This window comes from Canis lupus, chromosome 6 (genome assembly GCF_048164855.1).
Source record: "Canis lupus baileyi chromosome 6, mCanLup2.hap1, whole genome shotgun sequence".
Lineage (NCBI taxonomy): Eukaryota > Metazoa > Chordata > Mammalia > Carnivora > Canidae > Canis > Canis lupus.
Genome location: NC_132843.1, coordinates 34,853,302 through 34,874,395, shown reverse-complemented (window position 1 = coordinate 34,874,395; position 21,094 = coordinate 34,853,302). Strand labels below are relative to the sequence as shown.

The window sequence follows — 21,094 nt, the reverse complement described above, 5'->3', positions numbered from 1 at the left end:
TTATAACTACCATAAGATTACAGAGTAAGTTTTCTTTCACTCAGTGCAATATTCCCAGGGCCTCACCTGGTGCTTTGTCTATTAGAGGAGATCATTGAGTGTTTGGGGAAAAGACGACTTGCTCTTGCTCCCTCGCTGGCTCAACTAGGTTATCCGAAGTTTCAAAATAGTGTAATGCTCAAGGAGACATTTATCATCCAGCTAATTTAGTGCCCATGCATCTATTATGTCCCTGTTCTAGGCCAGCCTATGCGATGTAGTCATTCAGTGAGAGGTGGATCTCTGTGTTAGACATGGAGACCAGTGAGATTTAAATCAGCAGAGAGAATAATCAGGAGGCTTTCAAGGTGGAAGAGAAAGAATACCTCAGAGAGGCAGAAGATTAGAAATCTATCACTATCAAAGTGATAATAATCACTTTGGCATAAATCAAGGGAACTGATGTAAGATGTATGTAGGAACATTTGTAGGAAATGCGTGTAAAAATCATACTGTGGATAATATTCTACACAATCTAAGGTATCTGTAAGCAGCTGATACTGTTGAAATTTTGGTCTACGCCTACTCTAGTTACTTGGAGTTCTTTAGAACAATATTTGTGAAATCTTTCTATCCACAGTCTCACATACTTGAAATGTGATATCTAATTTAACCCCCACACTGGCCCTTTGGTTCTTAAAGATGAGAAATCTGAAACTTAAAGAAGTGAACTAGTTTCACCAAGTTCCCTGTAGTAAAGGGTAGAGCTAGAAGTTAAACTCACACAGTCGGCCTCAGAACCCACACCCTTAGGTGGAACATGGAGCTAGTAGAAATCATTTCCACAGGAGGACCTGATGTCTTATCATTTCACCTTACACTGCAGAGTAGATTATGGCCCCTATATACTACCTGGTACCTAGTCAGAGACTCATGAAAGAGTTCTGGTCATTTCCAGAGGAACTGAAAATTCATTTTAAAAAACTTACATCTAAAAAGAACATAGTGAACGTAGATTTGTGAATTTTTTGTTGTTGTTTCACCAGCAAGGAGAAAATGGGCAGCAGACAACACTGGCTTAGGAGTTACTAACATTTGTCTTAGCCCTGTTGCTATTGTTAATGACGTATGAGATGTTGGGCAAATCACTGCTCTTTGGCCTGCAGTTTCCTCTTCCATAAAAAGGTCAAGTTCAGCTAGAATATCTCTAAGATCCTGTATCACACTCCTTTTGTGCTCCACTACAAATCCTCTTGGTCCTAATTCAAACACCAGCCTCTGCTTCAGGGGCATGTCGGGTTTGCTCAGCTTAAAGTAGGTATAATTCCTTGGGGCTCTGCTGAGTACCCCTTCCTTCTTGCCCTGGGACTTCTCTTACATTAGAACATGCTTGCATGACCCTGACTGGCACTCAGGGTACGCAACCTGAAAGTTCCTTTTGTCTTCTGGAAGATGATTCTGAAAGTAATTTTTGAGGCTCCTTCAAAGCTCCTGTAGGTTTGTGACTGAGGGAGTGTCCTTGTGATGGCCAACTCAATGCATCCTTTATTGCCTTTCTCCTCATTGATATTCATTATTATCTGCTTTATTCCCTACATACTATCCTCATGCAAGCCTTCGTCTTAGGCTCTGGTTTGGGGATCACACTAAGAGGCTAAGAGAGGCCCCATCTACAATCAGGCTTACTGACTCCGTGAGCATCTCTTTGGTGAGACTGACATGGCGAGATGAATTCCTAAGAGCCTTGCCAGGTTTTCCAGTCAAACTTTTTGAAAGTTGATAAAATAATTATTGGGTACTTTTTAAGTAGGATTTATATTTTTTAGGAAAATCAGGAAGGATCTGAAATAGTTAAAAAATTATTATAATAACCACTAGCAACTACATTGTCACTTTGTAAAATGAGTTGGAGACAGGTTCTGAACTGAATTACCCTAATTCCAAGAGTTTGCAATCTTTAGCATACTTTTTAAAAATGTCTAAGTAATTATACATTCATACTATTTTTCTTAAGGATTATTTCCCAGTAAGTGTACATTAGTATAGATTTCAGAAGGAGATCTCCAAAATCTGGTGACAGGTTTGGTAAGGTGGTGATGAAGTTAATGTGCAGAACATTGGAGGGAGATGGGATGGGGGTGGCTAAGGAGAAGGTGGGAAGAAGATAGAAGAGATGTGCTGCTATTCAGGGTTCTGAAATCCCTCAAAAGACAAAAAAAAATTTTTTTTTGGAGGCTTCATTGACTTCATTAAATTACTATTATCTCCAAATACCAGATAAAACGATCTTCATGAATGAGTCCTCAAATACATTTCACAGCAAAGCACAGGAGTGGAAAGAACATTTGCCTTTCATGACATTAAGTTCATGAACTTGTGTTTACTCACCCATAAAATGAAAGTGTTGGATGGCTAAGAGTTCTTCTGACTCTCCAATGAAAGAACCAGATACTAGAAAATAAAATCTGTGAGATCAGATGCCACTATTCTTTTGCTGCTGGTGTTTTCAGATAACACAGATCTTGGTACTTGCACAGCTTTTGGTTACAAGATCAAACCTGATGATCCATTCTTGCAGTTTGTGAGGTTGTCATGAACATCACATGAAACACATATAGAATAATGCCTGACACGTGGAAAACATTTGTAAATTTTAGCTTTACATATCCATTGTTAGAAAAACATAAATGATTACTATCTAGGGTATTCTTTTATAATGAAGATGGGCAGTAAAGTAGAATTATCCAGTTATCAAAATTATTGGCTTAATAAACAAAGATGCTGCTCCAAGTTGTTTGAAAAATACAACATGTTTTAGTTGACAATAAACTAAACAAGACTTTAGACTATGACATAGAGGGCAAAATAATGACTTCATTACAAATATTTCCCTTCCTGGCACAATATTGACACAGTATTAACTAAAATTCATCAGGGATCTACAGTATAGCCAGGCCTTGTTATAGATATGTTATATGCAATTCCCACAACAACCTTACAGGGTCACTGTTACTGTTATGCTTTAGAGACAGTGACTTGAGACACAGAGAGGCTAAGTAATCTGCCCAAAGCAACACAACTACCAAATGTGGGAGCTTGGATTGAAACCTTGGCAGTCTGATTGCAGGATATGTATACTCAACCAATATCCTATACTAACTCTAAAGTTGGCCAAATGGGATTTATAAGCACCCTCTAGGAAGAAGAACACATTACTACTCAATAACTGATTAAACTTCAAGCCTCTTTTCCAGACCTGGCTTCTCTTATTTTCCAGCCTCACTCAGTGCTCTAAGAAACAAAACTTCCTTTGCCAATCTTGCATGTACCATTCTCAATCTATGTCTTTCCGAGACATCGCCTCAAGTTACCCTTTGTATCTGCTCTGCCTAATCAGATTTCACCTATCTTCCAATACCTGTCACAAGGTTCAAGTCTTTCAAAAGGTTTCCTTTGTTGTTGCCAAAACAGATCTGTCTCCCCACTGAACTACATTTTCAGTTTTCAGTGATCATCTTTTTTTTTTTCTTTTAAAGCATTCTATAGGTTTTGATTTCTAGTAAGGTAAATATCAATCACTGTAACCCATATGAACAAAAAGCTCTTTGCCCCCTCCTCTTCTTCTTTTTTTAAAAGTTCTTAGATCAGAAAGTGAAAAAAACCACTGAGCATTAGCTCTCAGCACATAATGGGCTCATTTCTTGCTATGATCTCACAAATCATTGTTATAGAATTCCAAGCACCTATATCAGTCCCTGGGTAGGCCTGGATTTTGGTCCTTCTAACTATGAAGCTGGTTTTTGGTGACCTGAGAGATTTTGACCAAAGTCAGCTTGTTTTCTCCTTTGCTTTTTGTCTGTTTTGGGGGTCATTTTTTTCTCTATCCCCCCCATAAGTACATTCAGATATTTTAAGTCCTATTATAATATTGGTATTTGTGCCTCCACAAATACCAATATTATAATAGGTGCATGGAGGATGATGCGACCTGTCTGGTAGTTAACGTTCACAGGCATCGTTTGAAGATGTAAAGAACATCACTGAGTCAGTGTATTTACATACTGAGGTCTACAATTACAAAACATACTGAGATAAACATTTGAAAGAATAGTATAGTTTAAAGAGTGTTCTGGTTTCTACTGCTGCACAGCAAAATATTCCCAAAACTCAGTAGCTTAAAACAATAGCTGTCATGATTTTATGGGTTGACTGGGCTCAGCTATGAGACTGTTGTTTAGGATCTTTCATGCAGTTATCATCAAATGATGGTTAGGCCTGAAGTTATCTGAAGGATTGATTAGCTGAGCATCCACGATGGCTTATTCATAGGGCTGTTGGCTGATGTTAGCTGTCAGCTTGGGCTGTCAACTGGACTGTCAACTGGATAGTGTACATGTGGTCTCTTTTGGCAACTTGACCTTCAGTATAATGGCTAGGTTTCTAAAAAGAGAGTCAAAAGTGAGTGTTCCAAGATAATCAGATAGAAGCCACAACACTTCTTATAATCTACCATTGGAATTCTCAGAGTGTCACTTTTTCTGCATTCTATTGATCAAGGCAAGTTACTAAGGACAGTATAGGTTTAAATGGATAAAGATTAGGCTTCTTTTGATAGAAATAGGAATATGCATTTATGTAGAAGAAAGGGATTGGTGGTGGCCATCTTAGACCATCACAGAAAGTTTTAAAAAACATCCATTACTGAAAAGCTTGTTATTTATTAAGAGGTATTTCTTGATCACTTATTATGTTCCAGGAGTTGTAATAGCAGAATTGCAGCAAACAAAATAAGGTTTGACTTCAATACACTCTATGGTTAATTTTATGTGTCAACTTGATTGGCCACAGGGTGCTCAGATTAAACATTATTTCTAGCTGTGTCTGTTTCTAGATGACATTAGCATTTGAATCAGTAGATTCAGTGAAACAGATTGCCCTTCTCAATGTGAGTGGGTATCATCCAATCTATTGCAGACATGGGTAGAACAAAAGGCAAAGGGAAAAAGGAACTTATTTATTTTTTTCTTGCCTGATTACTGAAACTAGGATATTAACCTTATCCTGCCTTTGGAGCTCCTGGTTCTCACAGTTTCAAATCAGGACTGGAATCTATTTATAACATCAGCTTCCCTGGTTCTCAGTTCTTCAGACGAACTGAATTACACCATAGGCTTTCATGGATTTCCAGCTTCCATACAGCAGATCAGGGTACCTTTCAGCCTCTATAATTGTATGAGCCAGTTCCTTACAATATTAATCTCTCTTTCCATCGTATTGGTTTTGCTTCTCTAAACCTAAATATTATCTATCTCCATCTCTATCTCTAGTGTGTGTGTGCGTGTGTGTGTGTGTGTGTGTATGTGTATGAGAGAGTGAGAGAGTAATGAGTGCTATGAAAACAAAATAGGAAAAAGTTAGAGTAATAGGAGTACTCATTTAGAGAGAATCATCAAGAAGACCTCTCCTGAGAGTTAAAATTAAATGGAGCCTTGATTGAAGTGAGGGAGTGAGGTGTGGTATTATCTGGAAAAGTATACTTTAGGTAGAGAGGTGGAGATGTGCTTCATGGAATATCAGGGAGGCCAGCATGTCAAGAGTGGAAAGAGGGAGGGAGAAGGAGGTTGGAAATAAGTTTAGAGAGTTCGGCAGGAGTCAGATAATTTAGTACCTTGTAATCCATGGGGGCAGATATATTTAATTTTTATTTAATTATATTTTTTATTTAAATTCAATTAGCTAACATATAGTACATCATTAGTTTCAGATGTAGTTTTCAATAATTTATCGGTTGCATATAATACCCAGTGCTCATCACATCATGTGCCCTCCTTAATGCCCATCACTCAGTTACCCTATTCCCCCCACCCATCTCCCCTTCAGCAACCCTCAGTTCGTCTCCCCAAGTTAAGAGTCTCATGGTGTGTCATACTCCTTGACTTCTTCCCATTCAGTTTTCCCTCCATTCAGTTATGATCCTCTGCACTGTTTCTTATATTCTGCATATGAATAAAACCATATGATAACAGTCTCTCTCTGATTGATTTACTTTACTCAGCATAATACACTCTAGTTGCATCCATATCGATATAAATGGTAGATATTCATCCTTTCTGATGGCTAAGTAGTAGTCTATTGTGTATATATAGACCACATTTTATTTATCCATTCATCTGTCAAAGGACATCTTAGTTCCTTCCAGAGTTTGGGTATTGTGGACATTGTTGTTGCTATGAACATTGGGGTGTAGGTGCCCCTTTGTTTCACTACACCTGTATCTTTGGGGTAAATACCCAGTAGTGCATTGTGGGGTCATAGATTAACTCTATTTTTAACTTCTTGAGGAACCTCCACACTGTTTTCCAGAGTGGCTGTATCAGCTTGCATTCTCACCAACAGTGCAGGAGGGTTCCCCTTTCTCCACGTCCTCGCCAACACTTGTTATTTCCTGAATTGAAATTGAATTGAATTGAATTGAATTGAATTGAATGTTAGCCATTCTAACTTGTGTAAAGTGGTATCTCATTGTAGTTTTGATTTGTATTACCCTGATGACAAGTGATGTGGAGCATTTTTTCATATGGCTGTTGGCCATTTGTAGGTCTTCTTTGGAGAAATGTCTGTTCATATTTTCTGCCCATTTCTTGACTGGATTATTTTGGGGTTTTTTTGGTGTTGAGTTTTTATTTCATTCTATTTTAAAAAATATATTATTTATTTATTCATGAGAGAGAGAGGAGAGAGAGAGAGAGAGAGAGGCAGAGACACAGGCGGAGGGAGAAGCAGGCTCCATGCAGGGAGCCCGATGTGGGACTCTATGCTGGGTCTCCATGATCATGTCCTGGGCCAAAGGGGGCTCCAAACCACTGGGCTAACAGGGCTGCCCTTATTTCATTCTAATTATGATGAGAAACCACTGGAAAATAGAAGATCCATTATTAGATTTATGCTTTATATGGTTCAATATAGGTATTAAAAAACTAGAGACTAGGTAATGAGGCTGGGGGAGAAATTAAGAACAAGAATGGGAGCAAATAGACCAGTTAGAGGACCTATAGTGGTCCATGGATGAGTTGATGGTGGCTTGGACAAGGATACTAGTAATACAAAACTTAAGTTCAATAATATTTTGAAGTTAGAGCCAACAGGATTTGTTGATAGAATGTAAACCAAAGATGAACCCAAGATTTGACTCTGAGTGAAAGAGTGAATGATGAAGTTTTATAAGACTAAGAATTACTGGGATGCCTGGGTGGCTCAGTGGTTGAGCATCTGCCTTGGGCTCAGGGCTTGAACTTGGAGTCCCAGGATCGAGTCCCACATTGGGCTCCCTGCAAGAAGTCTGATTCTCCCTCTACCTATGTCTCTGCCTCTTTCTCTGTGTCTCTAATGAATAAATAAATAAAATATTTAAAAAAAAATACTGAGAATTACTAAGAGAAAAACAGGTGTGAAAGGTTGTAAATCAATTGATTTTGTAAATTTACAATGAAATGCAGTAATCTTAAGTGTATGTTTACTGGGATTTGGTAATTGTATGCATCTATATAATCTAAACTCTTATCAAAACATTGACCATTGCTTTAGAAAATTTCCTATCCTTCTTCCCAGTATACAAATCACACCTCCAGAAACAACCACACTATTTTTTTACCCACTGTAAACTCCTTTTGCCTATTTTAGAACTTCATATTGGAATTATATGATTAAACTGAGGAGAAGGTGAATGGTTTTTGAAATGACATGTTTATTATCTTTATTAAATATCCATGTAAAGATGCCATATAGTCAGGATCAACTAAAGATGGCCAGTAAGGTACTTTGTTGACAAGGTAGTAAATAAAGTATATGGGATAAATGCAGATGAGGAGTCCTACTGGAAGTAAGTTTTGATCATAGTTTTCAGAAAGGTGGCATTTTTTAATTAGATTTTTTGGGAACTGACAGTAGGGTGGTAAGACAGTTTAATTTGTCAGGAATCCATTTTAGGGGTAGCAAAAAATTGGGTAGTCTGGGGGAAAATTGGCAGGGCTGTGGGGGGAAAGGCTGAGGAGACTGAATTAAAACTATTAGACAATGTCAGTAGAACCACAGAATACTGTTTGGGGAACTTATTCTTGCAAGCTTCTATTCTAGCATTGATTTGATGATTTCAGGATAATGGTGGAGAACCAAGTTGAATACACGAAACTTTATTCTTCAACACAGCTTTGTAAAACCATGGTGAGAGGCTGAAGTTTGACACCTCCTTTGTAAAGTGTAAGAAATCACAATTTTTAATCACTTATTTTAGATGAGACAGTGAATAACTGCCTCAGAAGAAGAGATGATTGTTACTTGTTGAGAATGTGAGTGGTCTATTTGACCCACTCAAATTGACTGGAGCTCTAACATTAAGACAGAGGAAGGGTTTCCCACCCCCACCCCCATCCTACCATTCAGAGGAAATTGGAGATGGATCCTAATCCCGAAACTGACATTACAGTTGTCTCTATCTTTTTCTCTTAAAATATAAAACATGAAAGAAGTCCATTTAAGAATACATAACTTATTAGACAGATGTCTATAGGGAGTAATGGTTTGATAGGGACTAGAAAACTCGTAGGCCCAAAATATCTCCTCCTCCTTGAAATCTGTTGTGTTTTACTTTGGACTAGGAAGGCTCTGAGGTTTCTGAGAGTGTCTGCTATCCCTGTAAATATCCTTCAGAGGGAGAAGATGTTAAGCTTTCATCTGCTGGGGGATAAATTTCATATCTGAGGGCAAAGTTTTGTGGGAAGAGGACAAAGAAGGGAGGTGGGATGTTCAGATGGGGGAAGAACCTTGAATTAAAGGCTATTTGTAAGGGGTAGCCCGGCAAAATACTGGAGATAACCCCCACTTTCCAAAAATTTGTATTATGCCACTCTACTTTTATGAAAGACCTCCATTAGTACCTGTTTCTGCTAACTGAAAGGAATAAGAAGAAAATTTCGGCTTTTATGAAAAAAAGAGGAACAGCAAAAATAGCGTTCGGTGTTTATTCTGCAGCAAGCCAGTACAGAGGGCAGTACACACTCCGAGCAGCAAGGTTGGCTCTGCAAAGCTTCTTCCATGGGAAGAACATTCAGCATCTCAGCATTAGCTGCCAGAGCTTTGAACTGTGAGTATCCGCGCTTTATCTCAATTTATTTTGTGCACCCATTAGCAAGAGGTGTCCCAAGGTATCGGAAAAGCCCAAGAGGTTACTTTTTGGTCCTGAGAATGCTCAAAAGTTTTTTCCATGTAAATTGATGGCAAGTGCCTGTTCACTTTACACCATTTCAGCCTAAGAGAGGTTTCATAAGAACAGTCTACTTTTGGATAGTGCTGAAAGCCTGTACTGACTTCAGCATTCACCAATGTTTGCATCTATCTGTCCATATCATAGACCTGGGGTCCCCTTCCAAAGCCATTCACTGTTTTCCTCTCCTCCTCCCCTTTAATGTGCTGTAGGCTCTACCTCATAGCCATTATCTGAAGCACTTATGCATACTCATCCATCAGGAAGCATCCCTTTCTCTCTTTTGCCCTCTCTCTGTCCTTTTGGCTCGCCTTCTTTCTGCTCCATTTAGAAATGTTGACAAGGCATTGTTCGCTGCTGACTAGTTTGGTTTTTAAGTTTAGTTATTAAGCGGCTCTTTTGTTGTTATTGTTGTTTTCCGCAGCACTGGATCTTAATAGCTGCTGAACTGCAAATAATGAAAAAAGCAAACAACTGGAAAAAGAAAATGTTGAGAAGTAATATTTCCCAAATAATGACACCTGAGCTGGCAGAGCAGGAGGCATTTCAGTAGCTTGGATTGAAGAGGAGAGAACTGTTAAAATCTTTGAGGCTGGAATTCCATTAGTGGCAATGGGGAATTAGGGAGTTTATGTGTCTATTTTTAGTGGAGAAAACTAAGGGATTCTAATAGCACCGGCTTGCTGCATGTTTGAGGCATTCATTGGGCTTAGTAGAGAGAAGTGTTTAAGTGAAGAATGGGATTGGAAAAAAGAGGGGCAAGGTGTGTGGTGTGGAGTGTGAGGGTGTTTGGGATCACTGGAGAAGTGACCATGAGCATACTTATTGAGGTAGGAATATCTCACCTCTTACACATTTCTCCACTTGATATGGTTAAAGACAAATATGGAGAATTAAATTTTCCTTAATTAAATTAAGAACCACATTTCCAGTTTTCTCACTCAAAACTTTGTTTTCATGATCAATAGCTTTGGTATTTTATAAGTCCTATCTCGTATCAAGGAGGAAGGCCCAGAGATCCCTGGGTGGCTCAGTGGTTGAGCACCTGCCTTCGGCCCAGGGCGTGATCCAGGGGTCCCGGGATCAAGTCCCACATCGGGCTCCCTGCATGGAGCCTGCTTCTCCCTCTGCTTGTGTCTCTGCCCCTCTCTCTCTCTCTCTCATGAATAAATTATATATATATATATATATATATATATATATATATATATATATATATATTTATTTATTTATTTATTTTAAAGGAGGAAGGCCCATAATTCAAACTTTTGGCCAGGGTAGAGTAACTAAGGCTAGCAAGAGGAAGCAGTATACAAACGTGATTACTATGCTAATTGTTCCTCTTCAGCTGTGGAACATGACCAGCATTCTTTCTCCTGGCATGGAATGGGTGATAGGTCATCTAACTATACCAAGTAGTCCTTTTAGGTATAGCATGGCTCCAAATTTGGGGGAAAAAAGAATTATTCCAAATCGAATTGGGTAAGCTTAGCCATGCTGTCCAAGCTACGGACAATTAGGAGGTATTCTTTTAGAATTAGAGTTGTTGTAAGACAAGTCCATGGTCACCCTGGTAGCATCAGCTATAAATAGATCTGATTCCCCTAATTTAACTTTGGAAAAAGAAAAAAAAAAAAAAAAAAGAAAACATTTGAAGGCTCTGGAATTGAGTGGCTTTGCCTTAATGCTGCTTCCAGGTGTCCACAGGAACCAGAGTCAGAGACCTACAAAACTACACTAATCCTTACCTCTGTGAGACTCAGGGCTGCTGTAGGATTTATTTGCACAGGAACCTATCCCAGCCTGACTAATTAAACCCGGTATTACCTAAGAACATCTGGCTGAAATGAAGAACCTTGGGACAGCAGGAGATGCAGATTCTGGGAGATAGATTTTGATGGGGTGTAACAGTGGAAAGCAGAAATATGAGCCAGTTATTGAGCACTTTTATGTGCCAGACACCATGCTAGGTGCTTTATGTACATTTTCTCATTAAATTCTTATAATCGTTATATGATATAGGCATTATGACTCTCATTTTCATGTTAAGTAAAGTGGCATTTGGAGATGCTGAACAACTTGTCTACTTAGAACACAGTTGCTAAATAGCATACCAGGACTCAAACCCATGTCTGTCTGAACTGAAAGGCCATATTATCAACCACAGAATTTAATTTTCCATCAAACACAAGAATAACCTCAAATTTTGTTTTAGTTATTCACCCCAGATCAACAATTTGGGAAATATTTTGTGCTATAAAATTGCATGCTGCCTTGCATGACTTAATGCTGAACATTTATGCAATTTTAGCCCGTTATATTCCAATTCATCTATTGTAATCTTTCCTGGAGGAAAGAGAGCGGGTGGCTGGTGAGGGGGGGAATCCCTCATTTACCATTAATTTGTGTAAAAAAATTCCATTTGAAATGTCTAACAAATTGAATTAAATTGAGAAAGGTCATAAGAGTTTATCAGTTGAAGTCATCAAGACAGCAGTAAAGAAAGTAGTTAGAAGGCTGATTTTATATTAGCTGGCAAGCCAGCCAGGTCACTCTATTAAAATTCCAAGAAAGCCTGCATTGCAGTGCTGCTCAACGTGACAATTAAATGTAAGATGTAATTTCTTCCACTACCCATTACATTGATGGCTAAGGTAGCCACTCAAAATGAAAGCTATAGGAATGATTAACGCAGTATAGTGTGGGATGTGTGTGGTAAGGCCATGTGGTTTGTTTCATCACAACATATTAGTCCCTGCTATTTTCCTCCCTTTGGTGGCCAGTTTTAACTTTGAGCTGCAGTCTCAGTCCTAATACATTTATTCAACTTTGTTTATCATTGATGCATAAATAGCAGTTATGCAGGGTTCCCCTATTTCCTAACATGATATGTCATCCAGTCATTCACATATCAAGAGCATAGTGTATAGGGTTATTTTACTTGGCAGTTTAAAGTTATGTATGTATTTGTTTTTATCTTAAGCAAGCGCATAAGCAATCTCATTGAAAGCTCTTCATGGGAATGGTTCACTGGCTTGACTTGGAGTCAAGGAGCCTTGCATCCATTTTCAACTATGTGGCCCACTGGCTGTAGCACCTAGAGGCAGTCACATTCCCCCACAGTCCACCTGGGACTGAGTTTGCTGTCTTTAAGAAAGGTTGTTTCTCTGACTAATCCCAAAAGGCTCTTCCAAATGAGCAACCAATGGTCCTTGAGTCCAAAAGGTGAAAATATAATCAAAGAAAGCCATTCAATTCCAGGTAATAGGATTGGTATAGAAGTAAAACTGGCACTTTTCTGAATGATGAAACAATTAAATTCAAATTTATAAAATTGGACACAATAATGGGAGAAATTGTATTGTTTTAAAGAAAACAAAAATATATTTATGAACTTATCTTTCTGCTAATAATAAGCAGGAGGGAATTATTTCCTACACATTTTATGGGTGAAAGGTTATTATCTCAGCTACACCAAGAGCTATTAAAATCAATGCTAAAAGCATTATCATCTCAACTGAAGAAGACACATAAATATAGGTATTGGGTGAAAAAAATCAATAATATATTTCTTAATAAATTTTCAGAATTTAGAATTTTAAAATATATCATACTTTTTTAAAGAGTACATCTGATTATTGTTCAGTAGCTCCATCCATCTTAAAGAAGAAATCAGTACATTCAAAATCCTCAGATTATACTTTTAAATCCCCTTTTCTTTGCCAGAAATATCGACTATTTTCAATTTTACATGAATTATTTTCTTGAATCTGTTACTTTTGCTACATATATACACACATGGCTTAATATATAGATTTGCCTGTGCTTAAATTTCATGTTAATAGAAACATAATGTATGTGTATTTCAGTCACTTCCTTCTTTTACCCAAAGAATTCTTTTGTTGGATGTAAATATTTAGTTATTTTTATTTCTATATACTATTCCAGAATTAAAAACATGTCTCATTTTATTTATTCATTCTACTGCTAATAGGTGTATTTAGTTTGATTTCAGGTTTTGCTATCACAAATAATGCTCCTAGAAGCATTCTCATAGAATTATCCTGGAGCATATGAACAAGAATTTTTCTTGTTCTACTATATCTACTTCTATATTTACTTACCTGGGTTAAAATAGGATGATCACTTAGTGTATTGTTCAACCTGAAACACTTTGGAAAAGGGGATAACATAAAAGATTAAGAAAACAAGGGTAAGCTGGTTACATACACAAGTATGGCTACCCACATCATAGTATATGAATATATTCAATTATGGTGGCTAATTTCAAATTGTTTTACCTCCTTTTAAAAATTGTTTTCCTGCTCGATATAAAAATAATTGAAAGAGGAATATTTTGGATTATTTTCTGTTTGTTTGTTTGGTTAGTTTTTGACTTGCTTTGTTTTGTTTTTGTGGGCAAGCATTTCATTTTCCTAATTCTTCAGTGAATGTATCATCCTTCAGGAATTTTAGCTTTATGCAGAGATTTATTATTCAAACTTCCTTGAGATGCAGGCTTTTTCTCTTATTCCAAACTCAGGCAGATTCTGCTCCAATTTGCTCACACCAGTAATCACTCTCTGATCTGTTTGAAATACAGAGACTTCTGTACTCAATAATTCAGAATACATTTGAAATCTGTCTTAAAATATGACAATATAAATAGGCCATAAGGCAAATCTCAACAAAAGTTAATGGGTTAAAATCACAAAGAATATGTTATTCCACTGATGACAGTGGAATTAAGCTAGTGGAAAAATGCTTTATAAAAATAATGATTTCAGTTAGAAAATATTTGCAAACTGAATGATAAAGTACAACAGATCCTATGGGTTATCACTAAAGCTGTGACTCGAGGGAAATTCATAGCCTTACACGTATATATTAAGAAAAAAGAATACACGAAAATCAGTGAGCTAAACATTCATATGAAGAACAATTGAATCTAAACAAAGAATAAGAGGGGCACCTGGATGGCTCAGTGGTTGAGCATCTGCCTTTGGCTCAGGTCGTGACCCCAGGGTCCTGGGATGGAGTCTCATATCCAACTCCTTGCAGGGAGCCTGCTTCTCCCTCTGCCTATGTCTCTGCCTCTCTCTTGGTGTCTCTCATGAATAAATAAATAAATAATCTTTAAAAAATAGAAATAATAAAAATTAACAAAGAAATTAATATAGAAAATATATTGGAGATATCTTTAAAGACTCAAAAATTGGTTTATATAAAAGGTTAAATTATAAATTTCTGGGAGAGACTAACAACAAAAAAGATAAAGTGCAAAAATCAATATTATGGAAATGGTAACATTATTTAGTTCTACAGCTTTAGGATGAAGATATAAAAACATTACAAACAAATTTATGACAATAAATCAAAAAATGTAAATGAGATAAGAATATTTCTAAGGAGAAAAAAGTATACATATTACATAAGAGGAAAATCGAAATCTAAACAGAATTTTATTTATTTATTTATTTTTTTAAACAGAATTTTAAAGAAACATTATCCATAAAGAAATCTCTAATATCAGATCAGATTACCAGTGAATTATTCCAAATATTTAAGAAATTAATAATTCCAATGTTACATAAAAATTTTCATATAAAATGAGGAAATCTCTCCCTCACTCTCCCTCCTTCTCCCTTTTTTCCCTTCCTTTCCCTCCCTTTTTTTTTCTGTTTCTCCCCTCTTCCCTCTCTCCTTCTCTTATTCTTTTCATGAGACAAGGATAACCTGCAAAGTTCTATCAAAAGAAATTTAAAAGAACAGTATCCTCATGAACATAGATTTAAAATCCTAAATAAAACATCAGTGATAAAATCTAATTTATATACAAAAATGCATCACAAACAAGCTGTGTTTAATTTTGGAAATTCAAATTGGGTTAATATAAGAAAAATCTATCAGCATATTACACCTTTATAGATTAAAGGCGGGGAGGGGGGTGGTTATGGGACACATGGTCATCTCAATGGGTGCAACAAAGATATTTGAAAAAAAGAAAAGATTATCATGCCAGATATGGCAGGAATATTGGATCACCAGACTGGGAATTTAAAACAACTATGGTTAATATGCTAAGGGCTCTAACAGACAGTATGCAAGAACAGATGAATAATATAACCAGAGAGATGGAAATTCTAAGACAGGATTAAAAATGCAAGAGATAAAAACCACTGTAGTATACATAAGAATGCTTTTGATGAGCTCATTAATGGACTGGACATGGTTGAGGAAATAATCTCTGAACTTGAGAATATGTCAGTAGAAACTTCCTAAACAGAAAAAAGAGGAATAAATACTGTAAAAGAAAAAGTAGGAAGAAGAAAGAGGGTAGGGAAGGAGTAGGAGAGGAAGGAAGAGGAGGAAGAAGAAGAGGATATCCAAGAACTATGGGACAACTACAAAATATCTAACATACAGATGTGTAATGGGAAACCAGAAAAAGAAAGAATGAGAGGAACAGAAAAGATATCAGAAGCAATAATGTATAAGAATTTCCCCATATTAATGTCAGACACCAAACACAGATGCAGGAAGCTCGGAGAACACCAAGCAGAATAAATTAGAAAACAAACAATAACAAAAACAAAGAAATTACACTTGTGAAGATAAATTTCAACGTACAGAAAATCAAAGATAATATAGAAGTAGAGAGAATACTTCTTAAATCATTCCATGGGGCCAGTATCATCTTAGTAACAAAACCAGACGATGACATTACAAGGAAATTACAGACCAATATCTCTCATGAACATAGATACAAAAATTCTCAAGAAAATATTAGCAAATCAATCTAACAATGTATAAAGAGAATTATACACCTGACCAAGTAGGATTTATTCCAAGTATAAGAGGCAGGTTCAATCTATTCCATCACATCAACAGGCTAAAGAAAAATCACATAATCATATCAATGGATGCATACAAAACATTTCACAATATCAACATCCATTCGTGATAGAAACTCTCAACAAACTAGGAATAGAGGAGCCTTCCTGAACTTGATGAAGAACATCTACAAAAAGTTGTAGTTAATGTCATACTTAATGGTGAGAAACTATATTTTTTCCTACCAAAATCAGGAATAAGACAAAGATGTTTCCTCTCACTACTGTTTTTCAATGAGATACTGAAAGTCCTACCTAATGTAATAAGACAGAAAATGGAAATAAAAGTTATACTGATTTGGAAGGAAGAAATAAAAGCTGTCTTTGTTTGTAAATGACGTGATTGTCTATTTGGAAAACCTGAAAGAATCAACCCAAAATTCCTGTAAATAATTAGTAATTACAGCAGATTTTCAGGATATAAGTTTAATACAGGAAAGTCACTTTCCTATATACCAGAACTAAACAAGTAGAATTTGAAATTAAAACACAGTACCATTTACATTAGCACTCAAAAAGTTATATTGTTAGATATAAATCTAACAAATGTGCACAAGATATATGTGAGGAAAACTATAAAACTGTGGTGAAAGAAATCAAAGAACTAAATAAATGGAGAAATATTCCATGTCCATGGATAGAAAGATTCAATAGTGATAAGATGTTAGTTGGTCCCAACCTGATCTATGGATTCAGTGAAATTCCAATAAAATTCCAGTGAGTTATTTTGTGGATATCAATAAATTGATTCTAAGGTTCACAGAGGCAGACCCAGAATAGCTAACACAATGATGAAGGAGAATAAAGTCATAGGACTGATGCTTTATGACTTATTATAAAATTACAATAAGTATGAGAGTATGATATTGATAAAAAAAATAGAAAACAGATTAATGGAACAGAATAGGAAGTCCAGAAATAGGTTACATAAATATAATTAACTGATTATTGAAAAAAGAGAAAAAAACAGAGATAGTCCTCTCAGCAAATGGTGCTAGAGCAATTTAATATCTACATGCAAAAAAAGTGAATCTAGACACATAGAAACAGACCTTGTCTCCTTCACTCACACACACACCTTGGAATGGACTGTAGATCGAACTGTAAGCCATGAAAAGATGGAGGAACTTTAAATACATATTACTAAGTGAAAGACGCCAATCTCTAAGGCTAAACACTGTAATTCCAAATATATGACACTCTAGAAAAGACAAAACTGTTAACTATAGTAAAAAGATCAGTGGTTTCCAGAAGTCTGGGAAAAGAGAGTGGGTGGTTAGAACAGAAAGGATTTTTAGGACAGTGAAACTACTCTGTATAATAGTATAATAGTGGATACATGTCATTATATATCTGTCACAATATCAAGATTGAACTCTAATATAAACTATAAATCTTAGGTAGCAGTGATGTGCCAATGTAGGTGCATTGAACTTGATAACTTGGACCACTCTCCAATGGACCACTCTCATGTGGAATTTTGATACTGAGGGAGGCCAAGCATAATATGTAGGGGCAGGAGATAAATGGAAAATTTCTGTACCTTTCTCTTAATTTTACTATGAATCTAAAACTGCTTTAAATATAAAAGCTATTAAAAATCATATGAACAAGAAGACAAGGAGAGTTAAGACAATGTTGAAGAAGAAAAAAATACCACATATTAAAACTTATTATAAACCTTCAATATTTAAGACTAGAGTTACTGTAAGAATAGTAATTAATGTAGTAGACAGAATAAAAAGCCAGAAACAGCCCATAAATAAATAGACTTGAAAATAACTCCTACAACAAAAATGGCACTACAAAAGAGTTGGAAAGGCTTTCCTCCTCATAAATTGCATTGGTTTAACTAAATATCTGCAGGAAAAAAAGACTTGAAATTACTGCATGCTAACAGGAAATAAATCTAAGGGTTATATATCTCAAGGTGAAAGTTAAACAAACCTTTTATAATAGGTGAGAATATCTTCATGAACTTGGGATAGGTAAAGATTTCTCAAACCACAGCCCACTCTAATTATAAGTGAAGAGACTGCTAGAGTCAACTAGATTAAAATTGGGAATTTCTGATCATAGACAATTTTAAGAAACTTAAAAAGATGAGGTGCCTGGCTGGCTCAATCAGAGGAGCTTGGCACTCTTGATCTTGGGGTTGGAGTTCAAGCCCCATGTTGGGTGCAGAGATTACTTAAATAAATACAAACTTAAAGTCAGAAAAGCAAGAAAAGTTATTCAGCAACACATATGCATATATACAAAATATAGAAAGAACTCCCCATCATTAAGAGAAATACAATTCAGAAAAATAATAGGCAGGAGAATCAGCTATTTCACAAGAGAGGGTATCTAAATGATTAATAAACATGTAACTCAGTGCTCATTGGTCAACAGAGAAATGCAAATTAAAGCTACAATGAGGCATCACTACAAGCCTTGTTAAAACAGCTGGTGGGAGGGTAAACTGGTACATTCACTTTGAACAAACATTGACTCAGATTTTTTTACTAAATCTGAGTATATATACACTATGACCAGGTAATCACCTCTTCATATATACCCAACAGAAAATGTGCAGCAATAGACAAGTACAAGAATATTCATAGTAGCACAATGCTTAATAGCATCAAACTGGAAACATCCCTGTTTTTTTTTCTTTAAAATTTTTATTTATTTATTCATGAGAGACACAGAGAGAGAGACAGAGACAAAGGCAGAGGGAGAAGCAGGCTCCCTGCAGGGAGCCCAATGTGGGATTCAATCCCAGGACCCCAGAGTCACGACCTGAGCCAAAGGCAGACGCTCCAACCACTAAGCCACCCAGGTGCCCCTCATCCCTGTTTTATAGGGATAAAAAAATCTGGTATATTTACAGTTGATTCTTAGACAGCAATTCTTTTAAAGACTTTATTTATTCATGAGAGATACACAGAGAGAGAGGCAGAGACATAGGCAGAGAGAAAAGCAGGCTCCATGCAGGGAGCCCAATGTGGGACTCGATCCAGGGACTCCAGGAACACGCTCTTAGCTGAAGGCAGATGCTTAACTGCTGAGCTACCCTGCCGTCCCCCTAGACAGCTATTAAAATGAACAGATAATGTGTGTAAAAAAAAGATGAATCTCACATTTATATAGAATTCTGAAAACAGGCTAAAGTGGTATGTGCTATTAGAAAATAGGAGATTTCTTTACTCTGGTGAGATGGGAAATGTGTGATTAGAAAAGACCAGGACGCGAGACCTGGATGTCAATAATGTTTCTTGATCTGGCAGTATTTTCACTTTGTGATAATTCATTTAGCCATTCATATGTGAATTGCACATTTCTCTCTTTGCATGTTATACTTCAAGTAAAAGGTTCTTTGTTACTAGCTCAGTTATTATTGCTCAGCTGATCAATTACCATATGCCCTATTATAGGATCATCATCAACAACATTACTAAAATATTGGTAACCTGGGCAGTATCAATGCTTCATTTGCAAAGTACAGAATTACTAATCAGATTTCTGTCCTTGTGTGGTACGGTCAAGGCAAAATCATAACATGATTTTTAAAAAAAAATTCCACCTAATTCTTATCACTTTCAAATTCCTACTGTTGCATAAGTTTAAATGATATAGCCCAGTGCTACATCTCTGACAGGTTCTTTTATCATTCTTCACCTTGTTCACTCTTCTCCAGCAACACAGGACTCCCAGTTCCTCAGTGTTCCTGGGTTTTTCTTCCATCTGGAAAGCACTTCACTCAGATACTCAGATGCCTGGTTCTTTCACTTTATTCAGATTTCTGCTGCAATATGACCCCAGAGCAGTCTTTAGGCTATCCTATCCAAAGTAGCCCTCTTTGTTTCTGTTCCCATAGCCTACTTTATTTTTCTTGTAACACTTATAGCTACATGAAATTTCATTATATATTTATTTGCTATTGTTTATAATCCCCCTTGGTGTAAACTCCACAGGCACAGGAACTTTGTTCTGTTCACTGCTACATCTTTAGCACTCAGAACACTTTCCAATTCACAGTTGGTACTGGATTATTTAAATGCCTGAATAAATGAATGCTTTATTTGCAATAAAGGTCAATGAAACACCAAAGAGACAAATTACTTTGTTGATTGGTGGCAATTTATTTGAACTAACAATGCCAGACTCTGGATAACTTGGTGTTAACCTACCTTTGGTTTCTTTAAGCAGTCTTAAACCTCAAAGCTCAGACTTGACCATCCTCTTCCTTTATCCCGCTGTGCATATGCTATTGAATTGCACAGTCCCTGGCGGGAAAACATTAAACAAACAGAACCCAGGGTTGCTATGCTGTTAAAGCCAGAAGTACATCATTCATTATGTGAATAAAATACATAGAGAATAAAATAGCCACAGAGTAATGGGAGTTTTATTCTCTCTCTATTCCATTTCACTCCCTCTCTATTTTACTTACGTTATGAAATGATGCTCCCGCCGCTGGCTGATAAATGTTGATTAATCTGATGGAGAGTTGGATTTGTTAGCGGGCAAAAGCAATGTAAATAAATCGAGCAGGTGAACTGGAGTTCACAGTGTCATTTCTGAGATTAAAGAGCCTGTCTAGCCCTCCAAGCTCACTTATTACAATCAGGATGCGTGCTCTTGTTGTAAACAGACCGAGTAAGCCCCTTCAAGCAGCTCAACAGTCTTCCTTTTGTGTGGTCTACTGCCTGTCCCTTCAGCAAGTTTCATCTCTTGGGAATTGCCTGTACTGTCGGTTTTTGTTTCTCCTCTCGGGGCTAGAGTTTGGGGGGAAGGAGGCTAGAGAAAATAGATAGGTCAGTTTTTCTTTTTCAAAAAACACCCAGACAGCCAGTCAATAATTGCATTTATAATATGCAAGAACTTATAATATGCAAGGCTCTGAGCTAAATGCTTACAAAATAATAACAATAAAGAGAACAATGAAAGCAGCAGTAGCATTTAACACCTATATGGC

General features: G+C 36.6%; 1 long non-coding RNA gene across 1 annotated transcript in view; it reads right to left on the bottom strand.

Annotated features, from left to right (window-relative positions):
• The window catches only part of LOC140635201 (uncharacterized), a 34,950-nt gene that overhangs the window by 1,735 nt on the left and 12,121 nt on the right, over nt 1–21,094 (bottom strand). Inside the window, exons 2-6 of the long non-coding RNA XR_012032569.1 lie at nt 20,570–20,916; nt 20,307–20,402; nt 13,540–13,826; nt 3,398–4,419; nt 2,368–2,605 (exon numbers count right to left, since the gene is read on the bottom strand). This is a non-coding gene — a long non-coding RNA (uncharacterized lncRNA). The remainder of the gene's footprint in view (nt 1–2,367; nt 2,606–3,397; nt 4,420–13,539; nt 13,827–20,306; nt 20,403–20,569; nt 20,917–21,094) is intronic.